Here is a 25180-nt window from a genome sequence, read left to right as displayed (position 1 = left end):
TCAGTTGGTGTCTCCAGTTTTCAAATGGACTTTTATAGTCTCAAAGGATTATTGTTATGTATCAGAAACCCATGGAAAAATGGAAGCTTGAGCAAATCCAACAATTATTATAGTCAGTGTTCCTTTCACTTTCTCATGGTTAATGAAATTAATGAGAAACTTGGGAAACTAGGCTGAAACGTTCTTTTAATTTATTTTTTCTTTTGAAATGAGAACTGAGGGAGAGGTAGACTAGTTGAATTCTAAGGTAACTCATAGCTCCTGGTTTATCTCTGAGAAAAGAAAAGCCAACAAATCCACAAAAGAGACTATTTAAGTATCTAGTGCCTGTAGCTATACTCTTAGTGTTACCTAAAATTGCTTGTGTGAACTGCTGTGTGAATGCTAATTGTATTCATTTTGTAACTCCTAGAGGAGCTTAGTAAATATTGCCAAATTGATAGCTTGCTATGGTACCAAGAATCCTGAATCAGAAGTCAAAACACCTGGCCTGAGTTCTAGCTCCCTTCTCTTACTAGTAGGATGAAACCTATTTAACAGCTTCAATTCCTATATCTGTAAAGTGGGAATGATGATAATCACCCTTTTGCTACTCACAGGACTTTTCATGAATATCAAATGAGATAAAGGCACCAATAAAGAATATTTTAAGAAACTAAAACAAAATGAGATTATTTGTTCTAATAAGTGGAACTATTAGGATAATATCTGTGTGACCGTGGTCAAGTCACTTAACTCTTTTTGCCTCCGTTTTCTCATCTGTAGAATGAACTGGAGCAGGAAATGGCCAAGCAATCTAGCATCTTTTCTAAGAAAAACACCAGATGTTGTTGTTACAAAGAGCTGGACACAACTAGAACAACTAAACTTTTGTATAATAAAATACAGTTAGGTTTCTTGTACTGTTCTCACCTTTATCATCCCTGCCCTCTAATACTTCTTGAAAAAGTTTCTTTTTGGGGGCACTGGGTAGCTCAGTGGATTGAGAGCCAAGCCTAGAGAGGGGAGGTCCTGGGTTCAAATTTGGCCTCCCACACTTCTCAGCTGGACAAGTCACTTGACCCCCATTGCCTAGCCCTCACCACTCTTCTGCCTTGGAACCAATACACAGTATTGACACCAAGACCGAAGGTTAGGGTTAAAAAAAAAAGCAGTTTCTTTTGCCACTCAGGAATAGAATAGTATTCTCCTGGTGAACCCACCAGATGAGTGGGAAAGCTCTAGGGATATACAGGTAGGCAGTGGCAAAGTCCAAGGTCAGAGGCAGCTTCAAGTTTGTTTAATCATCCAAACAATTTAGGTGAGAGTTGCCAAAAGCTGTTTCCAAAGCCCAGTGTCTTTTATTACTTCTGTGTGTATGTAAACACAAACATTGCTCCTAATACTAAAGCTAATAACTTTCTGGAGTGAATGAAAAGAGAGGTGTAAATAGTATCAACAAGAAGTTGCCCACCAGCTCTGGGAAAAAAGAAATGGAAAGCAAGGGCGATAGGGCAGAGCTATGGGGAGGTAGAGTCAGAATGGGTCACTGCTTCTGCTTGGTATGGTGGAACCAGAAACTCTTCAGATCTCACAAATGAACTTAAGGTCTCCCTTAGAGAACCTGCTTTTGAGAACTCAATAAAACGAAATCCATTCCTCGTCCTACCCAAGTGTGTTTTGGTACTTGTCGAAGGTGATCGCAGCGATCCCCACCTGTAACACTGTGTGCCTTTGTGGTCCTGTCTTCAGGGAGCCTCAGTTTCTTCTTTCGTAGAGTGAAAGGAGTTGGATCAGGTGACTTTTAAGCTCTCAATCTGTGAATTTAGGAGACCATACTGCACAGCTTCCACAGTCACAAATCTCTTAATCTTCCCTAAGAAACAAAGTTTATTTTGTAAAACAATGTTCTGTTCTTTTAATATGCCAAAGATTGCCATAAGGTTATTTTTCTTGAAGCTTCAACTTTCAAATGAGGGTTCTTTATTGTTAGCGTGGAACCCCAAACTTATTAGGTATTTATTTAGCACCTACTGCCACGGCACATGCTTCAACATATGGCTCCCATCCTTATGGAGGCCACTTATGGATTCCCAGTTCCTGTTTACAGCGATCACAGCGCTTGTTTTTCCCATGGAGCATATCCAATGTCATATGAGATCTTGGTGTGAGGCACACATTTTAATAAGGGTCTGTCATAACTGATCACCCCCCTTCTTCACAAGGATGCCTCCCAGCCACTAGCAGCCAGTGCTGAATTCCCTTCGAGCCCAGACACATCACGAAATATACTGCCATTGGAATGGGACAATTCTCTCATTCACTGCCCTGAAGTTAATCATTCTGACTCCTTCATATTCCACTCTGCTGATGAAAGCAAGCTTTCTTCCTCTGGTCCTCTTATCAGCAGAAGTGGTACAATGACCCAGAGAGCCCTAGACTAAGAAAAGTCTGTGGCAGGTTTATCTTTATCGCTATTCTCCAAACATGCAACTTAATAACAAGAATACCAGAAGACAAGGAGGAGAGGCCAGCAATATTATTGTTAGTTGACTGAAAAATGATTAATGTGTGGGCAGGCTTTGACTGTACATTGTATAACAGTCTAACTTCAATCAAAATCTCTATATTTTTCACAGTTAAAATATGTTGTCCACAGACAAAGTAAAATAGAAAAAAAAATCCTTGACTTCGTGTTAGAAATATCATCTTCAGACGATTAGACCTGGAAGGGACCTTGGGTATCATCTAATCCAACATGCTCCTCCTATTGGGGTTGAGTCGTTTCTGACTCTTCATGGCCCCATTTGGGATTTTCTTGGTAAAGATACTAAGTGGTCTGCCATTCCCTTCTCCAGCTCATTTTATAGATGAGAGAATTGAGGCAAACATGCCCATGGTCAGATAGTTGACCTCAAGTTTTCCTGACTCCAGGCCCAGCATTATCCACTGAGCTCTCTCCCATCTCAAACTTGTGGAAACCTAGTCCTGCTGAGATGAAGTGACTAATCCATTGTCACACAGGTATTAAGAGATCAGGAATTTAAAATAATAGCCCTTGACTCCATATCCAGTTCTGCTTAGTCACAATGGCTACACCAAAATGGCAGAGCTAGGACTAGAACTTGGGTCTATCATACTAGAATGATAATTTTGCTGAAATTGAATTAAATTATCTTTATATACATATAATCTGTTTTGGAAAATATTCTTTGAAAATCTAATTAAAATTGTTCAACCAATTCAGGGATGCCAACTTTCTCCAGACTCTTAGTTGGACGTCAATTTATCTCCTTCATATACTCAAATATCAATTCTATCCTTGAAGAGTAGGCAAGGTCAAATGTCACCCAAGTTAAGTTTTACCGAAATGGTAAAAACTGAGTGGAAACTTTAAGGGCGCTTATCCCAGAATCCCTTAAATTCTTCTCAACAAGAACACTATTAGATAAGAAAGAAATTTTACTTTTCTCAGCTCTTATAGTTACCTTGCCTTAAAAATAGTGGAAAAGTGCTTCTCAAAGTTCATAAAATTTTAGAATCTGAAAGAAACCTTGGAAATTCAAAAATAAGGTCGATTTGAGGGGTGGTTACTTCCTCCAAACCTCTATGGATTTGAATCCACATTCTCCTATTAGTTGTGTGAACCTGGTGAACTGTCCAATCTCTCTGACCCTCAGCTATTTCATTTCTAACATAAAGGATGTTACTCTCCTCAAAGAATTGTGAATAAACTGCTTATGAACCTTAAAGTACTATATACATTTGAGTGATGACGATGAGGATGATGGGGAGAAGTATGTCTCTGTTGGGAGACTCAGGAGAGGTTTCATACAAAAGATGATGAATCCTTTCTGGATTCCCCCAATTGCTAGTGCCCTTCTTCCAAAAGTACCTCACATTTAACTACCATGTTTATATCTATATTTGTTATCCCCAGCTCAACACAGTGTTTGGCACATGATAAATGGGCACTTAATATATATTGATTGATACTCATCTTCTGTTTATGTTGTATCTATCTCTATATGTATTTGGCTCTCCTTTTAGAATGTAAACTCTTTGTTGATAGGGATTGTTTTTTCATGGTACTTGCATCTTCTTCACTAGTTCATAGTAGCTATCTAATAAATTCTTGTTGATTGTTGATCCTACCCAATCTCTCCATTTTTTCAGATGAGGATTGTGGACCAGGATTCCTGACTCTGTATATCTAACATTGCCTTCTCTTACCAGTCTTAAGTAGAACCCTTCCAAGAGATCTCCAGATATAAGAGTTTTGCAGATAAGGGAACTGAGACACAGAGAGGCTAGGCATCATGGCCAGGGTCACCCAGCTAATAAAATAATAGAATGTGGATTCAAACGCAGGTCTCCTGACTTGGGCAGAATCCAATGCTCTTTACACTAAGCAGCACGGTGCTTTCTCTACCAGATACATTTCTGATCTTGAGAAGAGAGGACTTGTACAATTGATATAATATTGCCTACTATAGTCTTGGGGAGGGGAGAGGATAGGGAGAGAATATGAATTGTAAAATGTCAGAAAGAGATTATTTTGGAGAGATCTATAGAAAGACAAACTAATGCAGAGTAAATTAAGCAGGATCAAAAGAACAATTTAAGCTATAACATCAATCTATATTACAAAAATGAATGATTTCGAAGAATGAAATGAGCAAAACCAGGAGAACAATTTATACAGTAGCAACAATGCTGTAAAGGCAAACAGGTCTGAAAACTGTACAAAATGTGATTCACAAACTGTGATTCCAGAGAATAGAGGATGAAATATGATATCCAACTCTTAACAGAGAAGTGATAGATTCGGGGGGTAGAATGAAAAATATATGTACGTATATAGCTTGTTTGTTTTTAAAAAACAATTTTACATCTTAGAATCAATACTGTGTATTAGTTACAAGTCAGAAGAGCAGTAAGGACTAGATAATGGGGCTTAAGTGAGTTGCCCAGGATTACACAGCTAGGAAGTGTCTGAGGTCATTTGAACCCAGGACCTTCCATCTATTATTGGTCTGGCTCTGAATTCATTGAGTCACCTATCTGCCACACATATATTTTTTTGAACAGATTGCTGAAGAAATTTGTTTTGCTCAACTATGTATATTTACTTTTCTTCTTTATTTTTTTTCCAGTAGGGTAGGGGTGGGAGGGAGAGAAAATAGTTTTTTATTAATTAAAAAAGAAAACACTAAAATAAAACATCGCCATGATCATTGTGCATATTATTAGCTCAATTTCTAATTTTTCCTCCTTTTTGTTGTTTGGTCATTTTCAATCATACCCATCCCTTTACAACCCCTTCTGGGGTTTTCTTGGCAAAGATCCTAGAGTGGTTTGCCATTTCCTTCTCTAGCTCATTTTACAGATGAGGAACTGAAATTTTATATATTAATAATAGCTAGTATTTAAGTAGCACTTTAACATTGGCAAAGTGCTTTACAAATATATCCAATCTTATCTTTACAAAAACCCTGTGAGGTAGGTCCAGGTATTATTCCTACTCTACAGTTGGGGAAACTGAGGCAAATAGAGGTTAAGTGACTTGTCCAGAGCAAGGCATTTGGAAATCTGAGGTCAGATTTGAACTCAAGCCTTCTGACTCCAGACCCATTCCTTTATCCATCTAGTTATCCATAGGTATTTGCAATTGATCATAGAACTGGTAGGGAGCCAATATAGTTCCCTGAACAAGAGTGTGATAGAATGAAACCTGTGTTTTAAGAACTTCCTTTGGTAGCAGAATCATTTGGACAGGGGACAGAATTGAAGGAGGGAGACCAATCAGGAAGACAGTCTATAATAAAGGTGATGGAGGGGAATAAATGTGAAAGATGTTCAGAGATAGAATCAACAAGTCTTGGACAAATTCCCTCAGTGGCCTTGTTCAAAAAACACATCCCATTCCGTACCCTAAATATATCACCTCTCTGTCAAGAGGTGGATATCATGTTTCATCCTCAGTTCTCTGAATCATGGCGGGTCATTGTAGTTAACAGCTTTCAAAGCTGTTTGACTTTACAGTGTTGTTGATGTTGTAGAAATTATTCTCCTGGTTCTGCTCATTTCATTATTCTTCACAAGTCTTAAAAATGATTCATTTTTACGACTTTGATGTTATATAAATTGTTCTTCTGATCCTGCTTAATTTACTCTACATTAGCTTATAAAAGTTTTTGTTTTCACATCTCTCTGAAACCATCTATTTCTTCATTTCTTACAGCATAATTCACATGCCACGACCATTCCCCAATTGATGGGCACCCCTTCAGTTTCCAATTCTTCCCAACCAACATGATTTGAGGGAAGAGTGAGGAGTGCAGAATGATACTATTGTTCTGAGCCTGGGAGAAGAGAAGGAACGTAGTGCCCTCTTGCCAATAGGAAAGTTCAGAAAAGGGATGAGAGTAATAAGTTATAATAAAGAGTTCTATTTGAGATGTGTTGAATTTGAGGTGCCCACAGGACCTCCAGTCGGAAATATCCTTGGAGGCTGGTGATGCTGGAACCATCAGAAAAGTGACAGAGCTTAGATATATGGATCCTGAGGTCATAGCATCAGAAACACAGAGCTGGAAGGGATCTTGAAAGATCTAATCCTCACATTTTACTGGTGAGGAAACTGAAGCCCACAGAGGTTCAGTGACTTGCCCAAGGTTACACAAGAAGGCAGAACCAGGATTTGGGTTGAAGTCCTACTTTCCCCGCTGTCCTATGATGAAAAATAAAAATCAAACCCCTGGGAATGAGGAGGTGCCCCAGAGAGAGGCAGGAAAGTGTACAATGAGCAGAGAAGAGAGCCTTTGGAGTAGACTCATAGTTGTGGAGGTGGAGTGAGAAATGGATGATGATTAAACAAAGGATTTTGAGAAGGAGTGATCCAAGCAGTGTAGGAGGAGAACCAAGAGAGCAAAGTCACGAAAACTAGAGGAATGAGTATGTGGAAAGAGTATCTGAGAGGAGAAGGTGGTTTGCAGTTTCAAAGGCTCTTACAGTTCTATAATGTAACTTATAGAGGATAATTCTCTATAGGGAATTGTTTCCAAATTTTCAACATTACAAATAAACAGTGAACACACTGAAGAGGACCACCCTTTCCAAAAATCCGTGAGTGAATCCTAGTCACCTAGAGGGAAGCCAAAGACTGGGAAAACTATGGGGAGGGGGTTTTTAGGACTGGTTAAGGAAATGCATACAGACCACAAGACAGGAGATGCTGAGAAAGTTGCAGCCTCTGTGGCTGTCCAGAGAGAAGTCTGAGAGAGAGCCAGTCTGCTTGTCTCTGATCATTGTCTTGCAAGTTTTTCAACATTGGGGGTATGGAACAAAGGAAAGGCCAGAAAGTTTTTACATAATATTACAAGCCCACTTTCAAAGATAATGAAATTGGTGCTAACACCACTGTTTCCACCCAGTGGCAAGAAAGAAGCTCACTAGAAAATCCTTCCTGACTCAGTCAGACTTTTGTCTTCCAACTAATTCAGATGTTAAAGTGTATCTTTACAGATTCAAAAGGATCTTTTTTTTTTCCAGCCAGTCTGCCAGCTGCAGCTTCTTGAAAGTACAATTTTTAAGCCCAACAAATTTTCATCCAAACCAACAGAAAGATTCAGTATTTATCAACCATGTGAAATGTTAGCAATATATCCAGATACGTCTGATCCAAGAACACTTTGTTCACTGGCATCAGCTTTTGAATACATCTTTATGATTTATCATTACTGAAATCCTTCAGTACACCCATTTGTTTTTACCAATGTATCTATCTTTTCTTTTTTTCAGTGTGAAGGCCGCTATCTTAGTGATAGAGCTCTAGTAACTCTTTGATCACTGGATCAATGGTTATGATGAATTTCATTAGCTCCTATTGGGTGTTTAAGCACCTAGTTTTTCTTAGCATTCTTCCTTAGTCATTTCAGTCTTGTTTCTGACTCTCTGTGATCCCATTCCGGGTTTTCTAGGTAAAGAGACTAGGATGGTTTGCCATTTCCTTTTCCAGCTCATTTTTACAGATGAAGAAACTGAGGCAAACAGTTAGGTGCCTTGCCTCCTAAGTGTAGAAGGCCAGATTTGAACTTGGAAAGACAAGCAAGTCTTCCTGACTCCAGACCTGGCATCTTATCCTTTTGCCACCTAGTTTTCAATTTTCATTATAAAGGAGATTTGAATAGAAGAGAAATATTTGAATAGAAGAGAATAACCATCAACCCAGATTATGAGTATTTCTCATTGTTTTTCAGTCATGTCCAATTTTTATCCATCCCTTGGCCAAGATATTGGAGTGGTTGGCTATTTCTTTCTCCAGTGGATTAAAGGAAAACAAAAAAGCTGAGCCTGCCTAGAGGCTAAGCAACTTGCTCAGGCTCACACAGCTAATGAGTGTCTGAGGTGGGATTTGAATTCAGGACTTCCTGGCTCCAGGTCTGTCTTCACTCTCCACTGAGCCACCTAATAAATGTTTATTGCCTGACTGCATCTATGAGGGAGAAGGATAAAGGAATAGAAAGGAGTGTAGGATAGTGTTACTGGCTACTAATATTTCTGTTTAATCCCTTCATGTGTCCTAGAAAGGATTGTCTTCCTAGTTTGAACCTTCTCATAGGGTCTTTTGTACAAACAAAAGATATAAAAAATTAAAAATTCTCATGAGGGAAGAGGGAGCCCAGCTGATCCTTAGGCATCTTTTTCTGCTCATTGACTTGCCCATCAACACCTCCTTCCCATACAGGATTTTTGGTAATTGGCAAGAACAGACTTCCTTCCCAAGATCTGGTCAATTGACCTGCATCAAAGGACCAGATCTTGGAAAACCCCCCTCTTTAGGTCATTGTTAGCTAATGTGTCCTCTTAGCAGGTTGTACGTGGTGGTGGTGTAATATTAACTTACAACATATTTTAAATCAAGGTAACTTGATTATCCACCCCACCTTCTGGGAAAAGAAAGGTTGATGTGAGGGGGTTTTCCAAACCCTGGATTGTGGGATTTTCCAACCTTAAATTTCTACATAGGGGAAATAGCTTTGGGGGGTGGGGTTGAAATGATTGAAGGGGTAGTATTGAGAAATTTATTGATCAGTCTGTATTTGAGGTACAATGCAAATTGACTTGGCATGGACTTCAAAAAACAATTGAATTTGGTCTCTAGCTGCCAATCAGCCTCTTAATATTGGACCCATTGAGGCTTTCAGATATCTGATCTTTAAAATGGAGGTGATAATATGCACCATAGGTCTGTCTCCTTCAGAATGGTCCTTTAGTTTCTCTAAAAAATGGGGATAATATTACTTTCTCTGTCTTTAACTTCCAGAAATATTGTAAATATCAGCCAGGAAATTTATAAGGTACCCTTCTATGAAATGACTTGTAGATGATGCTATTAATATTTTACAAGGATTATTAGTATCTAAGTATTAAATCATGTTATAGCTATAGTTCAGCTATAAAGGTGAGAGGTGTGAGGAACCATGGCATTGTGTACACAGCATTGACCTTGGGAGTCTGAAGACCTGGTGGATCGTGCTTCGCTCCTAACCAGCTCTGTGATTTGGAGCAAGTCTCTGGTCCTCAGTGGCTTCATCCATAAAATGAGAAGGTGGGACTAGATGATATTTTTTGTTGTTTCCAACACTAACTCATTAATTCTGTGTGTGTGCTCAATGTTTAAGGAATGTATAAATTCATCAATTAGGTGCACTTTTACAGAAGTACAAAAAAGCAGTTTAATATAATATTAAAGCAGTTTAATATAGAAAAACAGTTAAGATAGTTTGAGACTATAAGGATATTTTGCCCACGGAGCCAAATGGAAAGCACATCATGGTAATGAAGAAAGTATGACAGCGGAAGAGGCAGAGGACAATTAAATGGGATAGGTGGTGATGAGGCACTGGACCCAGAGTCAGGAAGACTCAAATTCAAATCCAACCTTAGACTCTTAGAAACTGTATGAGTCAGGCCAAGTCACTTAAACATCTACCTCAACTTCCTCAGCTTTAAAATGAGGATAATAATATCACGTTTCCCAGAGTTGTTGCAGAGATAAAATACAATGCTTATGATATTCTTTGCAAGCCTTAAAGCTTAATAGAAATACAGCATAATAGAAATGCTAGCTGTTAATATTATTATAACTAATATTTTTCAGTCATTTCAGTTGTGTCTGACTCTGTAACGCCATTTGAGGTTTTCTTGACAAAGATCCTCGAGTGGTTTGCCATTTCCTTCTCCCTTTTACAGATGAGAAAACTGAGGCGAACAGGGTGAAGACAATGCATGTAATCCCTTTTTGGTGTGCTGTTTCAGAAAAGGGTGCTAAAAGTATTGAACAAGTTTTTCCATGTCTGGTTTAGGCAGAGAGGGAAATTGATCTCCTCACCTATGAGGTAGCAGGTTGTTGTAGACCTGGAGTCTTAGATCTGTCCCTTGTTGTGAGTCTTGTCTGGTGAATCATTTAACCACTTTAAATTGTAAATTGTAGTTTCTTCATCTGTAATAGGGAAATATTTGTCCTAATTGCCTCAAAGGAGAGATGACATGGCATAGTAAATAAGAGCAGTGGATTTTAAAGTAATTAAAAAAAAACCAAACTTTACCTTCTGTATTAGTATCAGTTCTAAGACAGAAGAGTGGTAAGGACTGGGCAATGGAGGTTAAATGACTTGCCCAGGATCACACAGCTAGAAAGTGTCTGAGACCATATTTAAACCCAGACCCTACAGATTCTGGACCTGGCCCTCTATCTACTGTGCCACCTAAACACCCAAATTTTAAAATAATTTTTTATTATCTAGATGTCATAAGTAATTGGAAGTCAGGAAGATTTGAATTCAAATACTGCCTCTGACTCTAGATTTTATGACCATGGACAAGTTATTTAATCTCTGTTGGCTCTCTTTCCTTAGGTATAAACTGAGTATGAAAATGTTTATGGTTAATTTATTATAATAATAACAATGATGATGATAGTGACATTATTACTTGCATTTATATAGAACTTTAAAACTTGCCAGTTATTGTTAAATTATTTTTAATCACGTCTGACTCTTCATGACCCTGTTTGGGGCTCCCTCCCTCCCTCTGTCCCTTCCTTCCTTCCCTCCTTCCCTCCTTCCCTCCTTCCTTCCTTCCCTCCTTCCCTCCTTCCCTCCTTCCCTCCCTTCCATCCCTTCCATCTTTCCTTCCTCCATCCCTCCCTCCCTCCCTCCCTCTTTCTCTCTTCCGTACCTTCTATCTTAGAATCTATACTAATTATTGGTTGCAAGGCAGAAGAGCTGGAAGGGATAGGTATTGGGGATTAAGTGACTTGCCAGAGTCACATAGGAAGTGTCTGAGGCCACATTTGAACCCAGGTCCTCCCATTTCTAGGCTTGGCTCTCTATCCACTGAGCCACCTAGCTGCTCCTGTTGGGACTTTCTTGACCAACATACTGGCTGGAGTGATTTGCCATTTCCTTCTCCACCTCATTTTACAGATGAGGAAACTGAGGTAAATGGTAAAATTACTTGCCCAGGGTGACACAGCTAGTAAGTGTCTGTGGCCAGATACAAAGTCAGAAAGGGTAAGTCTTCCTAGGTCAGGTACTCTATCCACTCACTATGCCACTTAGCTGCCCAAAGTTTGCCAAGTGCATTATAAATATTATCTTAGTTTATCTTCATACAACTGTGTGAGGGAGGGTACTTTTATTATTTCCATTTTATAGGTGAAGAAGCTGAGGCAGATACAGGTTAAATGATTTGGGCAGGGACACACAGCTAGTAAGTGTCAGAGGCTGGATTTGGATCTTTCTTGACTCTAGGTCCAGCACTCTATTCACTGTGTCTCCCAGGTGCCTCAGATAAAACAAGGCTGCAAAAATCAAGTATTAAAGAGCTATATCAATGTGTGTTATTCCCTTCTTTCTCTCTCTGATAAAATGGGAGTAGGACTGTGTCTGTGTTGTTTTTTTAATCTTCTCATTATATTTTAGTACCTAGCAGAGTGCTTTATGGGTGTAGGCAGATAAAAGCCTCATTGAATTGAATTGAGAGCTTTTCACTGAGTTCCTTCTCTTAACCTTTGCTCTTGGTCGAAAGCATGATTTATTTATACAAAGTTGAAAACGTACACTTTATGCTGCAACTTGGTAATTTTTTCTCACATAGGATGCTTTGGAAATTTATAATGGAACATTTCAGATAAAATGATGTGATGTTTCAGTAAGAAGCTTGGGCTTTGGGGACGGTTAGTTGTAATCTATCATTTAGTAGCTTTTCTTAGAATTGAAATGAATTTTATTCAGCATTTAGAACCATAAATAAAAATGAAGGTATTATGAATAGACATTAACTCTCCTAGGTTTTCACCATTCAAAGAGTTTTGAATATTTTTTTTTATAAAAAGCAGAATGGGAATTCCTATTTATAAAATATCCCAGGATCCTGAAAAGTGTCTAGAGAACTGGAAAGGGACTTTAGTTCCCTTATCTTCTGACAATTAAAAAATGTTCTTTTGGAATAATCTTGAACTCACTAATATCTAGTGAGGTGCTTTCTCATCTTCCTGGCCCTCAATTTCCTTATCCATAAAAAGAAAGACTTTTATGTGATCTCTCAGGTCCTGTTGTATTCTTAAAAGTTCTATGGTTTTATTACTTTTTTTTTTACTTTATTATTATTTTATGAGTATCAGTTTTTTTCTCAGTTCTAGACTTGACCTGTTGCTCTTCCCACTAGTGCCTCTTTAGACATTTATTCTACTTTTTGAAATTATATATATATATATATATATATATATATATATATATAAAACCCTTACCTTCCATCTTAGAATCAATACTGTGTATTGGTTCCAAGGTAGAAGAGTGATAAGGGCTAGGCAATGGGGGCTTAAGTGACTTGCCCAGGGTCATATAGCTAGGAAGTATCTGAGGCCAAATTTGAAACTAGGACCTCCTGTCTTTAGGTTTTACAATCCAATGAGCTACCCAGCTGCCCCTGAAATAAAATATTTTAAAGTATATGGATCAAAGAATTGAAGAGGTAGAAGGGACCTCAGAAACTGTCTCATTCAGCCTCTGCACCTGGACAGTATCAGTCAGTAAGCATTTATTGATCAATTCTTATGTGTCAGGCACTGTGCCAAGTGCTGGAGATACAAAGAAAGACAAAAGACAGTCCCTTCTCTCAAGGAGAACATAGTTTAATGGGGGGAGATAACAGGCAAACCAATAGTTATAGACAGGTTATATGCAATCTAAACAGGAAATTGTTAACCGAGGGCAGGCACTAGAATTCATAGGTATTGAGAAAGGCTTCCTGTAGAAGGTGGTATTTTAGTTTGGATTTGAAGGAAGCCAGGTGGTGGAGGTGAGGAGAGAGAGCATTTCAGCCATGAGGAACTGCCTGAGAAAACTGTGGGAGCTTAGAGTGGTTTGAGAAATCGCAAAGAGTCCAGTATCACTGAGGGATACAAAGGGGGTAGGAGTGTAAGGTGTAAAAATGTTGTAAAGATGGGAGGTTGTAGATTAGGAAGGACTTTGTTAAAAAGATTTTGTATTTTATTTTGGAAATGGTAAGGAGTCACTAGAGTTTGAATATGAGAGTGACATGGTCAGACTTGCAATTTTGGTAGGGAAATTGATAATTTTTGTGGCTGAATGGACAATGGACTGGAGTACGAAGAGACTTGAGGCAGACATGTCTGCCAGCTGACTGTGGCAACCATACAGCCATGAAGTCAAGGGTCTGTATCAGAGTGGTGGCAGTAGTAGTGGAGAAAAGAGGGTACATGTGAGAGATACTATAAAGGTGAAATCAGCAGGTTTTGGCAATACATTGGATATGAAGGAGGAGTGAGATGAAAAATGATGAAGTCAAGCATGATGCCTAGATGGCAAGCCTGGGGGAGTAGAAACATAGTGGTCTCCTCTCCAGGAATAGGGACCTTTAGAAGGGGAGAGGGTCATGTTAAGTTTGGGTTTTTTTTTTTAACCTTACTTTCCATCTTAGTAACCACTCTAGGTTAGGGAAAGAGGGAAAGGGCTAGGCAAATGGAGTTAACTGATTTGCCCAGGGTCACACAACTAGGAAGTATCTGAGGTCAGATTTGAACCAAGGACCTTCCAACTCTATGCTTTGTGCCACCTAGCTGCCCCCTGAACAGGTTTAGTTTAAGATGTTTATAGGACATTGAGTTCAAAATGTCTGAAAGGCATTTGGAGATAAGAAATTGGATGTTAATAGAGAAGTTAGGGCTTGAACTGGAAAGATAATTTCAAAAATCATCAACAAAGAAGTGATTAGTAAATTCATGGAACTTGATATTGTCACCAAATTAAACATAGAAGGATAAGAAAAGAGGGATTAAGAGCCCTAATGGATACTGATGATTAATGAGAATAAGATGGATGAGGCTCCAGCAAAGGAGACTAAGAAAGAAGGTTCAGACATGTAGGAGAATCAAGATCAGTAGTCATGAAAGCCTCCAGAGAAGGGAATAACAAGGAGAAAAGAATGAGGTCAAGGAGAATGAAGATTAAGAAAAGGCCATTAGATTTAGCCATTCAGGAGATCATTGGTAACTTTAGAGAGCAGTTTTGGTGGAATTATAGGGTCAAGATGATTGAAGGGAATTAAGAAGAGAATGGGAGGACATGAGGAGGCATCTATTCAAGATGGTCTTCTCACAGAGTTTAGCCACAAAGGTAAAAGAGATACAGGATGATAATTAACCAGAATGGAAGGCTCAATTGAAGGTTTTTGGAGAATGGAGATGACATGGGCATGCTTGTAGACAGTAAAGAAGAATTGATTGAAAACAAGTTATATAGTGTTAATGACAGAGGGGGAAATCTCTTGAAGAGATGAGTGGAATGAGATTATATAGGTAGAGGGGTTTGCTTTGGCAAAGAGTAGGGCTACCTCTTCATGTAAGAGAAGAGTAAAAGAAGAAATAGTAGTATAAGGCATCTGAGTTATTTGAGATGAGGAAGAGGAGAGAAGAGGAAAGTCTCGATAATGGCTTCAGTTGTTTGTTTTTTTCTGTGAAACCTGAGACCAAGTTCTAAGTTAAGATGATGAGGTGAGGGAGAGCCACATGGGGTTGGAGGAGAGATGAAAAGGATAGGAAGAAACACTGTAGAGAGTAGAATAGTGAATTGCTAAGGCTGGTGTAGAAGGATTGTTTAGCACCAGTGAGGACCCAGTGAAAGTGTATAACATAAATTTATGGTAAATTCAGTTTAAAAATTGTATTATCCACCTTCACTTAGCAGTATGTATATATGAAGAAGCTTAAGGCAGTGAATGGTGGGAATAATGGATGGCTGTGACTTAGCAGGGCAGAATTGGTGATATGGTAAGGGGGCTAGGGACTTGATAAGAGGACTAGTATTAAATTGAACTGGCTCACCAGAGAATGAAGATAGGGAAAATAGCATAGGATAAGATAAGAAAGGGTGGCCAGTGTACCAATGATAGCCTGGATGATAAAAATGAGAAGTGGAGAGATTGGAGGTGAATGTGACAAGGAAGTGTATGACTTGGTTTAGGAAGGCAGAGGGAAAGGTGGAAAACTATTTGATTATAGTCAGTTAATGGGTTTTCAGGGTTTTCAAACATGGAAGTGGTAAACAAGAGTCATATTATATCTTCTAATAAGAGATTACCCAGCTTCTGCATGAAGATCTCAAATGAAAGAGCATCTAATCCCTTTAAATGATTCTAAAGAATTTGGGAAGTCTAAACTTAGTTCTTGTAGCTTTCACCCATGGTTCTTGGTTCTTTCTGGGGGAACCAAGCTGAGTAAGTCTTATGTCCTGTCTACATGACAACCTTTCAGATATTTTAAAGGAGTTGTTGTGTCCCTCCTGAGTTTTCCATGTTAATGAAACATACAAGTACGTATCATTGAAAGTTGTAATTGTGAGAGGCAGAGTCAAGATGATGGTGTAGAAGCAGCAAAAGTTAAGACCTCTGAAAACCCTTCCTTACCGATCACAAACTAAATGCTCCTAGGGGACTGAAAATCAAACCTAACAACAAGACAGAGTCAGTGAACCCTCCTGCTGGACTCAATCCAAAAGGTACGCCCCCCCCCCCCCAAAGCTGGAATCCGAGAACACGCAGACTTAAGGACAAGGAAGAAGGAAGGTCCCAGGACCCCTCCCCCCACCCCCAGTTAGAGTGCTAAACCTCCAGTGGCAGCGGGAACCTCTGGGCATGCAAAGGGGCTGGTCTGGAGGATGTTCCTTGCGGGCAGGTCTGTTTCCAGGCTCAGAGCACCAAACACAGGTGGCAGGGAAGGAGTAGGAGAGGGAGCGCAGATCTGGCAGCCTGGTCAGAGCGGTGGAGACCCTCCATATTGCTCCAGCCTTCCAGGAGGTATTGGCCTCAGAGCACATCCAGCCCAACCCAGCTGAACTTAATCCCATCAAAAGTCTTCAGAAGTCAGGGAAGCCCAAGATCCAACAGCCCCCCTTCCCAGACTGCTGGACTTTAATCCAATCGAAAGCCTCCAGAGGACAGGGAAGCACAAACTCCAACACCCCTCCCCCACAGACTGCACTGAGAGATCTGACAAAGCTCCAAGAGGGGAGAATGACAGCCCTAAAACCAAAAAAATGAGAAGAGCAAGAGCACAGAAAAATACGTGGAGTAAAGAAAGGGTAAATATGAGCAAACAGAAAAATAAGAAAGAAATTACAATGAACAGCTTCTGTACAGCCAATGAACAAAGAACAAATGAACAGAAGAAGAGGCAAGCAATAAAACAGAAATCCCAGCAAATTGGATACAGGCTTTGGAAGAACTTAAAATGCAATTCAAAACACAAGAGAAGCTGAACACAATTGGGAAAAGAATTTGAAAACTAAGATCTGGAAAGAGAAAATAGGGTGTTGAAATCCAAAATCAACCAACTTGAAAATGGGGCAAAAGAGATGAAAGATGAGGCAAAGGAGATGAGAGATGAGGTAAAGAGAATGAAAGATGAACTCCAAAGAAAATCAGACCAGAAGGAAAAGGATGACCAAAAAACTAAGGATGAAATCCAGTCTTTAAAAACCAGAATAGAACAACTAGAATTAAGTGACCTCACAAGGCAGCAGGACACTATGAAACAAAACCAAAAGAATGAAAAAATTGAGGAAAATATGAAGCATCTCATTCACAAAACAGAGGATTTAGAAAATCGTTCAAGGAGAGACAATTTAAGAATGATTGGTCTACCAGAAGACCGTGACAAAAGAAAAAGCCTGGACATAATACTACAGGAAATTATCCAAGAAAACTACTCCGATATTCTAGAATGAGAGGGAAAAGTGGAGATTGAAAGAATCCACAGATTACCTCCTGTACTTTATCCCCAACTGACAACACCCAGGAATGTTATAGCCAAATTCAAGAACTATCAGAACAAAGAAAAGTTATTACAGCTGCCAAGAAGAAGTCATTCAGATACCATGGAACCACAGTGAGGATAATGCAGGATATGGCTGCATCCACACTGAAGGACCGAAAGGCATGGAATATGATATTCCGGAAAGCAAGGGAACTAGGTCTATAACCAAGAATCAATGACCCAGCAATATTGACTATATTCTTACAGGGGAAAGTATGGTCATTCAACAAAATAGAAGAATTCTAAGAATTTGTAAAGAAAAGAACAGAGCCTGAACCCAAGCACAGAACTCAAGAGAATCATCAAAAGGTAATTAAAAAAGAGGGAAAAAAGAAAAACAAAACAAGAAGAAAACAAAAAAAATTGTTTTTAAGAAACTCAATAAGTTAAAATAAGATGTATCCCTATAAGAAAAGAGGTCATTGGTAACTCTTAATTGTTATTATCACCTGGGCAGCAAGGAGAATTACACTTAGAGGGAACAGTGACAAACTGATGATGAAAGGACAAGACATAAATAGGCATATAGATATATGTATGCATAAATGCATATACATGTGCATATATGTGTGTGTATATATATATATTATATTTTTTATATATATAAATATATATAAATATTATATATTTATATATAATATATATATATTATATATATATAACTAGACCTAAAAAAGAGGTTAATACTAAATGAAATGGGAAAATTTTAAAAGGGGGTAAATTTATATGTCACAAAGAAGCCCATGGTGGGAGGGGTGAGAACATCAATACACTAAAAGGGTAAAGAGGTTGGAGATAGGAAATACTCAACTCATATGTCCATTGACATTGACCCAAAGAGGGAAGAACAATCCAATCCATTGGTGCAGAGAATAGATTTGCGCCTTATAGGGAAGTAGAAGGGTAACAAATGGACTGGTGGGGAGGGAAGTAATACAAGGGAGGGAGAGGGTGGGGAGTAGGTTTAAAAGACTGTAAATAAAATAAGGGGGGAAAAGAAGGGAGGGGGAAGAAAGGGAAGTAAAATAAAGGTGGGAATTAGGGAGACTGATTAAAAACAAAACATTGGTGTAGAAGGAAATAGTGAAAGAAGAAAAGACAAGACTAGTAGTAAAAATCAAAATGCTGGGAAATACACAACTGGTAATCATAACTCTGAATGTGAATGGAATGAACTTACCCATAAAACGCAAGCAAATAGCAGAGTGGATTAGAATCCAAAACCCTACCATATGCTGTCTGCAAGAAACACACATGAGGAAGGTAGATACGCATAGGGTGAAAGTAAGAGGATGGAGCCAAATCTGTTGGGCATCAACTGATAAAAAGAAGGCAGGAATCTCAATCATGATATCTGACAAAGCCAAAGTAAAAATAAATCTAGTTAAAAGAGATAGGGAAGGTAATTACATCCTGATAAAAGGCAGTATAGACAATGAGGAAATATCCTCAACATGTATGCGCCAAATGACATAGCATCCAAATTTCTAAAGGAGAAACTACTGGAGCTCAAGGATGAAATAGACAGAAAAACTATACTAGTGGGAGACCTGAACCTTCCTCTATCCAAACTAGATAAATCAAACCAAAAAATAAATAAGAAAGAGGTAAGAAAAGTGAATGAAATCTTAGAAAAATTAGAGTCAGTAGTAATGTGGAGAAAAATAGGGACAAAAATGAATACACCTTCTTTTCAGCAGCACATGGTATATTCACAAAATTTGCCCATGTATTAGGGTATAAAAACATTGCAAACAAGTACAAAAGAGCATTAATAATAATGCAACCTTCTCAGATCACAATGCAATGAAAATAATAATTAGTAAGGGTACATGGAAAAGTAAATAAAAAATTAATTGGAAATTAAACAATACAATTCTCCAAAATCGATTACTTAAAGAACAAATCATAGAAACAATAACTTCATTGAAGAAAATGGCAATTCTGAGACATCCTTTCAAAACCTATGAGATGCAACCAAAGCAGTACTCGGGGAAATTTATATCCTTGAATTCATATATTAACAAATTAAGGAGGGCAGAGGTCAATGAATTGGGCATGCAAATTAAACTAGAAAGTGAACAAATTAAAAATCCTCAGATGAAGTCTAAATTAGAGATCCTAAAAATCAAAGGAGAAATTAATAAAATTGAAAGTCAAAGAATTATTGATTTAATAAATAAGAGTAGAAGCTGGTACTTTGAAAAAAATAAAAAAGACAAAGTGTACTGGTCAGTTTAATAAAAAAAAAAGGAATTAAGAAAACCAAATTGACAGTATCCAAGATGAAAAGGGAGACCTCACCTCTAATGAAGAGGAAATTAAGGCAATCATTAAAAACTTATGCCCAATTATATGGCAACAAATATGGCAATCTAGGTGATATGGAAGAATACTCACAAAAAAGAAATTGACTAGACTAACAGGAAGAAACAGATTACCTAAAAAACCCCATATTAGAAAAAGAAATTGAACAAGCCATCAAAGAACTCCCTAAGAAAAACTCCCCAGCTCCAGATGGATTCACAAATGAATTCTATCACGCATTCAAAGATCAACTAATCCCAATATTATACAAACTATTTGACAGAACAAGCAAAGAAGGAGTTCTACCAAATTAATTTTACAACACAAATATAGTACTGATCCCAAAGCCAGGCAGGTCAAAAACAGAGAAAGAAAATTATAGACCAATCTCCTTAATGAATATAGATGCAAAAATCTTAAATAGGATACTAGCAAAAAGACTCCAGCAAGTCATCACAAGGGTTATTCACTATGACCAGGTAGGATTCATACCAGGAATGCAAGGATGGTTCAATATTAGGAAAATCATCCACATAATTGACCATATTAACAAGCAAACCGACAAAAATCACATGATTATCTCAATAGATGCAGAAAAAGACTTTGATAAAATACAACACCCATTCCTATTGAAAACAGTCGAAAGTAAAGGAATAGAAAGGCCTTTCCTAAAAATAAGAAACAGTATATATCTAAAATCATCAGCCAACATCATCTGCTAGGGGGATAAACTAGAAACCTTCCCAATAAGATCAGGAGTGAAACAAGGATGCCCATTATCACCTCTATTCTTTAACATTGTACTAGAAACACTAGTAGTAGCAATTGTAGAATAAAAGGAAATTGAAGGTATTAAAATTGGCAATGAGGAGACCAAGCTATCACTCTGTGAATGATATGATGGTCTACTTAAAGAATCCTAGAGAATCAACCAAAAAGCTGGTGGAAATAATCAATAACTTCAGCAAAGTTGCAGGATACAAAATAAACCCACATAAGTCATCAGCATTTCTATGTATTTCCAACTCATTTCAGCAGCAAGAATTAGAAAGAGAAATTCCATTTAAAATCACCCTAGACAATATAAAATACTTAGGAATCTATCTGCCGAGACAAACACAGGAACTATATGAACACAACTACAAAACACTCTCCACACAATTAAAACTAGATCTAAACAATTGGAAAAACATTGATTGCTCATGGGTCGGATGAGCTAAAATAATAAAAATGACAGTCCTGCCCAATTAATTTACTTATTTAGTGCCATACCCATTGAACTACCAAAAAGTTTTTTACTGAATTAGAAAAAAACATAACATTCATTTGGAAGAACAAAAGATCAAGGATATCCAGGGAAATCATGGAAAAAAATGCAAAAGAAGGAGAACTTGCAGTCCCAGATCTCAAACTATGCTATAAAGCAGTGGTCATCAAAACAATTTGGTACTGGCTAAAAGACAGAAAGGAGAATCAGTGGAATAGACTTGGGGTAAGTGACCTTAGCAAGACAGTCTATGATAAACCCAAAGATCCCCAGTCTTTGGGACAAAAACTCACTATTTGATAAAAACTGCTGGAAAATTGGAGGACAGTATGGGAGAGATTAGGTTTGGATCAACATCTCATACCCTACACCAAGATAAACTCAGAATGGGTGAATGACCTGAATATAAAGAAGGAAACTATAAGCAAATTAGGGGAACACAGAATAGTATACTTGTCAGATCTTTGGGAAAGGAAAGACTTTAAAACTAAGCAAGAAGTAGAAAAAAATCACAAAATGTAAAATCAATGATTTTGATTACATCAAATTAATAAGTTTTTGTACAAACAAAACTAATGCATCCCAAATTAGAAGGGAAGCAACAAACTGGGAAATAATCTTCATTAGAAAAACCTCTGACAAAGGTCTAATTACTCAAATTTATAAAGAGCTAAACCAATTATACAAAAAAATCAAGCCATTCTCCAATTGATAAATGGGCAAGGGACATGAATAGGCAATTTTCAGTTAAAAAATCAAAATTATTAATAAGCACATGAAAAAGTGTTCTACATCTCTTATAATCAGAGAAATGGAAATCAAAATAACTCTGAGGTATCACCTCACCTAACAGATTGGCTAACATGACAGCAAAGAAAAGTAATGAATGCTGGAGGGGATGTGGCAAGGTCGGGACATTAATATATTGCTGGTGGAGTTGTGAATTGATTCAACCATTCTGGAGGACAATTTGGAACTATGCCCAAAGGGCTCTAAAAGACTGTCTGCCCTTTGATCTAGCCATAGCCCTGCTGTGTTTGTACCCCAAAGAGATAATAAGGAAAAGACATGTACAAGAATATTTATAGTTGCGCTCTTTGTGGTGGCAAAAAATTGGAAAATGAGGGAATGCCTTTCAATTGGGAAATGGCTGAACAAATTGTGGTATGTGCTGGTGATGGAATACTATTGCGCACAAAGGAATAATAAAGTGGAGGAAATCCATGGGGACTGGAACAACCTCTAGGAAGTGATACAGAGTGAGAGGAGCAGAACCAGGAAAACATTGTACACAGAGACTGATACACTGTGGTACAATCAAATGTAATGGACTTCTCTGTTAGTGGCAATGCAGTGACCCTGAACAACTTGGAGGAATCTACTAGAAAAACCACTATGCACATTCAGAGGAAACACTGTGGGAGTAAAAACACTGAAGGAAAACAACTGCTTGAATACATGGTTGGGGATGTAGACTCTAAATGAACATCCTAGTGCAAACATCAACAACATGGAAATAGGTTCTGATCAAGGACACAAGTAATACCCAATGAAATTGTGAGTTGGCTGCGGGATGGGTGAATGGAGGGGAGGGAGGGAAGTAATGTGGTTATTGTAACCAAGGAATAATGTTCTAAATTGACTAAATAAACTAATTCAAATGGAAAAAACAATAACAAAAAGAGAAAGTTGTTATTGTGCAAAATGTAGAATATTGGTGGGAGTGTCAAAAAATGGGGACTCTAATACACTCTTGCTGGAGCTGTGAACTGATCCAACCATTTTGGAGAGAAATTTTTTATTACACTCAGAATGTTATAAACTGTGTATTCCCTTAGATCCAACTAGGTCTGTTTCTCAAGGACATCTGGGAAAAAGGAAAAGGAGCCATATTCCAAATATTCATAGTACCTCTTTTTGTGGGTTCCAAGAACTAGAAATTGAGGCAATGCCCATTAATTGGGGAATGGCTGAACAAATTGTGATGGAATACTACTGCACCATAAGAAGTGATGAGCAGGCTAATTTTTTCAAGACTTGGAAAGAACTACACATGGTAATGTAGAGTGAAATGAGTAGACGATCCAAGGGAACTTTAGACACAGCCACAGAATTAATACTGGAAGAATAAATTGTGGAAATTGCCTCCATAGAGTGAACTGAAAGGGAAAATGTGAAAGACTTAATTTGCATGAATGTACGTGGTTAGGACATATTTGGATAAATTCTATAAATAAATGAATAAGAGAATGGAATATTAGAAGGAAACAGAAAAGCAGTAAAGCTTTGAAAATTTCATGTGGGATTTATTATGTAAATGTGAAGAAAAGTAAGCTAAACATAGAGATTTGTGATTTCATTTATGTACAATCTTTTTCTTTGTATATGAATGTGACTGTTTTATTTGGTTTTGTAAAATTTGGAATAAAGATAAAATAAAATATTATGGGAAAAAAGTTGACATTGAGGCTCCCATCCATAGCACAGAGTTAAATGTTTCTTATTGACTTGCTATCTTTTCATTCATCTCAAATAGCATACCTGATCTGACCTTGGCGGTCAGATCTCATTGTCATTTCTGTTTTAAAGTGGTAGCTGATCTCCTTTTCTCCCATTTATGCTCCAGTGCTTTTCAAGTTGATTTCTGTGGAATCCCTTCCACATCCCAAGGCCTCCACGATCTAGAAAATGGGCAGAAATTTATCATCCCTCACTTCATACCAGAGAAGAAAGAAGTCTGAATTTTTTCTGTTTCTTTTTTGGGCATTTACTGTACCTTATTGTAAAATTTGGGTTATATATTTGGTAATAGCCTACTGTATACATTTCTGAGTTTCTAAACTTTTTCTTTATTGTCTGTTGGCCTTTGCCTGTTGTTTGCAGCTTCTACAAAATTCCAATAATGCTCATTTTATTTCTTATGTTGCCTTGAGATTTACTGAAACTGCAATGTTCAGAAAAATTGATATGTGGAGAGAAGATCTGCATTTCTTTCTAATAGCTCAGTCTAACCCAGTAACACCTGCAAGTGAAGGTAGAGTGGATAGAAGGATTTGGCATCAAGAAAACTTTTTCAAATCCTGCCTCTGAAGCTTATTAGCTGCTTAACCATGAGCAAGTCATTCATCCTTTTGAAATCTTGGTATTCCTATCTGTAAAATAGAGATAATATTTATGGTGCTTTTCCCTTTGCCACACTTCTCCAACCCCCTCAACTCCCCATCCCCATCACTTCAAGGCTCAAATGAAATAATCTAACATGCTTTATAGGTTTTTAAAGTGCTACAAATGCATTCATTTTTTGGTTTAAACATTTCCAATGGGGGGGTGGCATGCTGCTTCTTTTCTTTCTTTTTCTTAAGCCCTTATTTTCCATCTTAGAATAAATACTATTTGTTGGTTCCAACTGATTCCTGCCTTGAAAGAGTTCACATTCTAACTGACAACACAACCCTCAAAATGGCACATAGAAGATGCATTCAGTATAAATGGAAGGTAATCTCAGAGGAATGGTACCAATAGCTGGGGAGGTATGGAAGAGACCTCTTAGAGAACATAGACTTTGGGCTGAGTCTCAATAAAAGGCAGGGAAGAGAGGGAGAGGGAGAGGGAGAGAGTGAGTGTTAGTTTAACAAGTAGGGACAGCTAGGTGGCTCAGTGGATGGAATGCCAGGCCTGAAGATGGGAGGTCCTGGGTTCACATCTGATCTCTGGACACTTCCTAGCTGTGGGACCCTGAACAATCACAACCTCAATTGTCTGTCTGGGGAGGGGTATATATAAATGGAGATTTTGAACCTTTGACTTCATTCCCAGAAGTCCTTAGTATTTCCCAAAATTCCCTATAATCTCTCCTGAGTCTTCACATTGGCAAGACCATGTTATTGGTATTTAACTGGCTGTAACTCCTCCCATGTCCTGTTTGGCATGATGCAGCAAATCATGGTGGCATGGCAAGGCAGGGATTTTGAAATGGCTAATCAGCCATGGGCATGTGGTTTTTATTTTGTATCCTCTTTTTTCCTTGATTTCTAATGATCTTTTAATAAAACTCCTAAAATATAGCAATTTTTATTAAGATCTAATTTTAATTTTTACATAGGTCAGATTTCAATCCAGGACCTCTGGTCTCTAGACCTGACTCTTAGTTCACTGAGCCACCCAACTGTTCCCATAACAAAAATAGTATCTCTTGTCAATTGATTCATACACCTCATGACTCAGCC

The 25180-nt window shown here is 38.0% G+C and overlaps 1 protein-coding gene and 1 long non-coding RNA gene across 8 annotated transcripts in view; one reads left to right on the top strand and one right to left on the bottom strand.

Moving 5' to 3' along the window:
* SLC9A7 (solute carrier family 9 member A7) overlaps window positions 1-25180 on the top strand; it is a 250945-nt gene that overhangs the window by 13711 nt on the left and 212054 nt on the right. The gene's annotated exons all lie outside the window — the stretch shown is intronic.
* The window catches only part of LOC130455792 (uncharacterized), a 30183-nt gene that overhangs the window by 3817 nt on the left and 1186 nt on the right, over window positions 1-25180 (bottom strand). Inside the window, exon 2 of the long non-coding RNA XR_008913914.1 lies at window positions 1696-1855. This is a non-coding gene — a long non-coding RNA (uncharacterized LOC130455792). The remainder of the gene's footprint in view (window positions 1-1695; window positions 1856-25180) is intronic.

This window comes from Monodelphis domestica, chromosome 8, assembly GCF_027887165.1.
Source record: "Monodelphis domestica isolate mMonDom1 chromosome 8, mMonDom1.pri, whole genome shotgun sequence".
Lineage (NCBI taxonomy): Eukaryota > Metazoa > Chordata > Mammalia > Didelphimorphia > Didelphidae > Monodelphis > Monodelphis domestica.
The sequence above is the reverse complement of the archived record's forward strand: the minus strand, read 5'-3'. Positions and strand labels throughout refer to the sequence as shown.